Genomic DNA, 6499 nt, shown 5'->3' with positions numbered 1-6499 from the left:
CAGTTAACCTTTGCAGAGAGGGTTAGTCAGATATGGCACTATCATAATGTAGTGGAGAATAAACATGGGAAATTTTTTTTAAGAATTTTCTCATGTGTTTTTCTTGTTTCCGTTTCAGAAAAAAATTTTTAAAATGGTTATGTCTAGTAAAGAAAAAATCTTTCTTTATTGTCATATAGTTCCTTTTTATGTGAATTTTTTTTTTCATGGCAATTTTTGGCTAAATTTTTTTTGCGGATATTAATGTCGTTCTCCAGTGCCACGTGATCACCCTTGACGAGTATATCCGTCGATCACTGCAGAGTGGTTAAACTGATTGAAAACATTATTTATTAAATTTCATTGCTGGATTTTTTAAAGGTGTTTTTTTTTTATTATAATCTATCCAGTTGATACAAAATATATGTATATATAACATTAATTTGTAAATTTTTTAAAGCTATCCAAAAAATTTTTATTTATTTAAGAATAAGTAGTTTATTAAATAACAAAAAAACTGTGTATATTTAAATTTGAAATTTTAACTATATATATAATGTATATATGAATATTTAAAATGACAAAAAATTTAAATACTTTAATTTTAAACTTGATTTCTCTTTTCTGTTTAAATTTCTAGTTTTTAAAACCTTCTCTTCTTTTACTGCTGTTTCTGTAAAATAAGAGCAAAAAACAATATTTTTATAAAATTAGATTAAGATAAAGATAAACAACATGCATGTACAATATTTATAAATTTTTTATACTTTTATTAAATACAATAAAATAAATAAAACTGAGGTCTGCTTGCCAGTTATGCCACCCAGACCCTGAGCAAGCCTTTGTTTCCAGAAGTATATTGCATTACTTTATAAATAAAACTATTAATACATCATATAATGTAACTTATATTTGAAAGTTTTATGAAGTGTTTTATAAATCTATAACATTCTGTTTATTTATTCATAGAAATCTTGGTATAAGGCACTGAAATCATTCTTGCTAACTTTGAAGATCTAAAGATTCCTAAAATACAAAATACTAAAATTTATCATAAAATATTTTTTAAAATGTTTCTATATTCTGTTAGAAAGTAGTAATTCAACAACAGCCAGATTCATATTAAAATGATAACACTTTGATATAAAGATCTGTACTTTTATTGAATAAAACATTAACTAAGACTTCTGTTGCTCATGCTTTTATGGAAAAATTTTCTTCCCTTTAAGCAAAACTAGCATGTTCAACTTTAAGATGTTATGATAATTTCTCAAGAATAGCAAAACAAACAGAGACAGTGAAAGCCTCACCTCAGAATCTTGTTTTTCTCCTGAATCATTGGCAGATGACTAGCAGGGGCAAATTTGCATAGAGACAATTGAATGAGATGCATGCGATGGCTATGTGTCATGCCATTAGTATCCCAGCATTATTAGCTTCATTTGCACTGTGCACAACAGAAAAGCTTGGACTACTACAAAGTGACAGTGTGTTATCTTTAATTAACAACAAATTCCAGTTATGTTTGGGAACTGACAACTATCATGCTAGAATGTAGGGGACTACTAGTAAGTACCTCAATCTCACATTTACTGAAAAGTGGTAACTGCCCTCACTATTGGCATTCTGGTCTGAGAAATTATCTCATATGACAGTAAGTCACCCCTAGTAATGGTACAAGGGAAACTGACAGCATAGCAATACATTTGAGAAATCCTGTATTATTTTGTGTTGCCTTTTTATAGTAGGGCTGAAAACAACCATTTTTCAGGAAGATAATGCTTCATGTTACCACACTTCCTTTGACTGCCTGATCTCCATATTTGTCATAAATCAAGAATTTGTAGAACCACACAAAACACCAGCTTCAGCCTTCTACATGAGGGATCTGAAACAGCAACTGCAACATCTGTGGAAAAATCTGTGACAGAATAAGTTCATTTAAATTGTATCTTTGTTCCACAGGAAACTGTCCCTTCTCTATGATATTGTAATCACTTATTGCTATCATTATTATGTTAACACTAATAAAGTTTAATTTGATTCCAATGTCTCCTTCTTAATACATAACTTTTTGTTAATGATTGTGTATTCACAAAAAGGTTAAAAAAACAAATTTTTCCATTATTATTATAATAAAAATTAAAATATAAGTTAATTATAACATTTTTATCAAATATATTAAAAATCTTACAAAACACTATACATATACAATTCATTCTATATAATAATTTGGAAAATTATGACATTTCAATCTCACTTTGAAAACATTTTTGTTATTGACAATGCACTAAAATCATGTCAATGAATTTGACCAACAGATTAAGGCCTGGCACAAACCAGTTGATATTAAAACAAAATGGTTTCCTTTGAAATCAAAACAAATTTTCCCAAAATTGAGTGTGCAAATACACTCACCCAGTGGAAGACTCAAAGTCAATCCTTTTCACAAAGAGTACATTCAACTTGTACACTTTTGTTTGGTAACTAGAAACATTCATGCATAGTCAAAAGTGTGCCAAGAGAGAAACATGCAACACAAACATATGCAATACAAAACTATGCTTAACAAAATTTTTAAATTAAATTATCTGTATAGTTTTACAGTTTTTGAACTGAAGATGCAACAAAAAACTTCACTTAAGATATTGTCTCTTATTGTTAAGTTCTTCAACTAAATTATTCATAATTTCCTGTTGTCAATGTTCTTGTCATATCCTCATTTTCTTCTTCTCTTATTAAATTAATTTAACTATTGACAGTAAGAAAATACATAGTGGTAGCTGATGCTAAAAGCAGATCATCAGTAATGATTAAAGCCATTTTGTAAACAAACAGCACATGACAATTACTCTACAGGACAATAGTTCATAGAGATATATACAAAATACTCATTTGGTTGTTTGAAACGCACATAACTACTGACTCCATGGATTGTTTAGTTTTCTAGCATATGGAGCAATCATTGGTAGTCAAAACAGTTTCATGACTGTAAAAATCAATTTCTGTATTCACAATGAAACAACCATATTGACTAGTTTGCACCAGGCATAAGATATATATAAAAAATAAAATACTAGATAACACTGTTATGATGTATTGATTCTATTTTTAAAATACAGTAGAGCATCGATTATCCGACTCAATTGGGGACTGGGGTTGGTCAGATAACTGAAAAAACGGATAACCGAAAAATACGAAAAAATACATTATTAGTATAGTATATTAGTATATCACTATTAATTAGTTAAATGTAATTAGTATATTAGTATATCATTAACCTACTTCGCTTTGAATTTTCATCGATGTTAAGTCTAACAAAAATTTTTTAAAATAATAATCGTCGCTATTGTATCGTTAAAAATTGGAAAATTAAGCCTCGTTTAAATACTGGCTCCCTTTCATGGTCGAGCCATGTTGCCAGCTAAAATACATAAAAGTACTATTAAAGTAGCCAAGGCATAACCAAATATTGTAGTGCCACATCACTAGCAGACATTTGAATTTGCCGACTAGAACAGTCGGTTAATCGATGTGACGGTTAATTGGGGGTTGGATAATCAATGCTCTATTGTATTTCCTATTTGTTTCATTAATCTCTCTTAATTAAAAAAGAACAATTTTAATGAAATAAATAAGAAGTAAAAGCTGGATAAAAACATTATACTATATAGTGATTATATGTAACATATTTAATCATTATTTAACCATTACATAATTTTTTACGTAATGATGTACGTTTTAAGTTTTCTCTATAAGAGAAACCTTAGAAAACTGATTTGAAATAGCTCTTTCTTTTTAAAGTGGAGTTAATAAGTTTGTCCATTTTTTTAATTAATAGTAAAGCAATATAAAGATATACAAAAATATTTACCATTTTCTGCAGAATTTATTTTATTTTCATTATTTAATGATTCCAAATGTTTGTCCTATATAAATTAAATTAAGCAATATATAATTATTTTAAAATTAAAAGATTTATAAATTTTAATAATATAAATATATTAATAAAATGTATAGACTATTTTCTTGAAAACTTAAAAGATTTTATTATTAAAACTGACATTAATGAATGCTTAAGAAATGTGGGTGATAAAATTCTCAAATTAAAATGGTTGACCTGCAATGCTAGTTGGCTACCACTACAAATTTCCTACAAACCTCAGTTAATGACGACAAAATTATAATCCATCCTCAATAACACACCAATCCACATTCTAATTATCTTTAAAAAGTAAATGAATAATAAAATTAAATAAATATTCTTTAACTGGTTTAACTTTAACAACAATCAAAATCTCCGAATCCGGCTGAAGAGAATTTACAGGACCACAAGGAACCCACCAAACTATCAAAACCCTATCCCTAACTATTTCAAACTCTCAAAAATGCAATACTCTCACAATAATCTCCATGTCTCTCCTTATACTCTTCATAATAATTACCTTATACTTAAATAGCTTAAAACAGAGCAAATCTTTGAAGAAGATTAGGTGAGAAATCTTTAAGTATCTAAGGCCAAAGCATCTTAAGATCAAAAATCTAATGTAAATCTACTTCAAAGACTAAGAGGTTAACAACAACANTACAGTGGTACCTCAGGATACGAAATTAATCCGTTCCGAAACTGAGATCGTATCATGAAAATGTCGTAAGGTGGATCATCTTTTCCCATACGATTACATGTAAAATCAAATAATTCGTTTCAACGCGAAAAACATACTCAAATTAAAGCCAAGTAATACATTAAAAAAATAACTGTAGTAAGAAAAACAAATGAAAAATGCGAACTAATGTAATGTCGTATGGTGAGTTTTTGTTCGTATCGTGGAGCAAAAATATGTTCGAATTTCATGTCGTATCCTGAAAATTTCATATGCTGGGACGTTCGTAACCTGAGGTACCACTGTAGCTAAAACTGGCCTGGGGAGAACATTTCTCATGTATGAGTGAGTGAATATGTATGAAATTGTGAACTTTGAGTTAGTTTTTCAAATCTTTAATCAAATTTTACATATACATTTCTAAAATGCCTAAGAACTTCTTAAAAGTTTTATGGATACACATCAGCAGATTACAAAATTTCATGGATTTTTGTCATTTGCTCTTCATTTTTGGCCAGTCATGTATCTGATATCATTCTAATTTTCCCTGAACTATCCTAAAATCTAAGAAATATATGAAAAATTAGCATTATTCAAATGATAGTAGCATTATTTTTAGCCAATCACAGACAACACAGCCTTTTAAACTATGAAAAATATGTAATTTTCATGAGAATATTAAATTTTTTTTAAACTATTAAACTAAACTAACAAGTTGATAACGTGTAACTACTTTTTACAAGATAATGTGTAATTACTTTCATTTCTGATTGCAGCTTAGTGAAAAGAATATGCAAATGCTTAATAAAGAACATGAGATAATGAAATATGGCATGAGACATGAAATGCTTGTTTTGATGACTCATTTGCCAAGTTGAAAACACAAAATTTACTGTTAATTCTTTCTTTAATTGTGTTCTCTCAAAACAGATATCATTTACAGCATTGAATCAAATGACAAGAATGTTATATAATCGTGAAATCTGACATAGGATAAGGAATGTTTCAATCTGAATAGCAAAATTATTTGTTATCAGATACTACCAATGTAAAATAATCAATTGCAAAACATTTCCGTAAATACTATATATTTATAAATATATTTCAATATTTTCTAATTTAATTTTCTTTTCATGTTTAAAAACTTTTAGAATGTAATATAAAATTTTTTTGTAATAAAATTAATAATAAGAAAATTTGATTAATAACTTTTTAAAAATTATTAATCAAAAGTAAACATTTCTTGAAATTAGGAAACCAAGAGAATATTCCTTTGTTGTGTGAATAATGATTGTAATAAACTCAAGCATCAGATACAGTTTAGAACACATTTTTACATTGTATGAAAAATTTTTCAAATAACTCAATTTTCACTCTACAGAATTTTCTTTAAGAAACACAGTACACATTAATAACAATCACTGAAATTCTATAAAATAACAGTTTATTAAAAATTTTAAATAAACTATTATTTTTTTACAATCTCTCTCATTACATTTTCATCTTTAAGAAACAAAATTTAAACTTTATTCTAAATAACATCATAAATTTTAAAGGCTGACAATATTTTATTTTCTTGGAATTTATTTGTATGTAAAGATGTTTTAATTAAAATTTTATAATATACTATGAAATAACAACTCAATAATTTAACTTGTAAAAACTTACTTCAAATTTTTTAGTATCGTCATTTGACTTAATTAGCGATGATCTTAAGTCAGTTGTTTCCACTTTAATTTGCTTTGAATTATTAGTTTTAGTCTTCTGTTTTTGCCATAAAGTAAACAATTCATTCTGTTTCCCTTTATTTGATGAAACCTATAAAATATTAGTATGATGATATCAAAATAAATAAATATCACTTTTGGTAGCTGTTATTATGATCTATGTATGTCTCTTTAATCTGATATTAAGTT

General features: G+C 27.2%; 1 long non-coding RNA gene across 1 annotated transcript; it reads right to left on the bottom strand.

Annotated features, from left to right (window-relative positions):
* Positions 1–595: 595 nt before the first annotated feature.
* LOC111617030 lies at positions 596–6485 on the bottom strand. Its single transcript, XR_002755364.1, has 3 exons — positions 6252–6485; positions 3854–3908; positions 596–652 (listed from the first exon to the last, which is right to left on the bottom strand). It is a non-coding gene; the product is annotated as an uncharacterized LOC111617030 (long non-coding RNA).
* Between the last annotated feature and the right edge of the window lie 14 nt (positions 6486–6499).

This window comes from Centruroides sculpturatus, unplaced genomic scaffold (genome assembly GCF_000671375.1).
Source record: "Centruroides sculpturatus isolate CEXI.00-Female unplaced genomic scaffold, Cexi_2.0 scaffold4517, whole genome shotgun sequence".
NCBI classification, from domain to species: domain Eukaryota; kingdom Metazoa; phylum Arthropoda; class Arachnida; order Scorpiones; family Buthidae; genus Centruroides; species Centruroides sculpturatus.
This window is presented reverse-complemented; position numbering and strand designations above follow the sequence as displayed.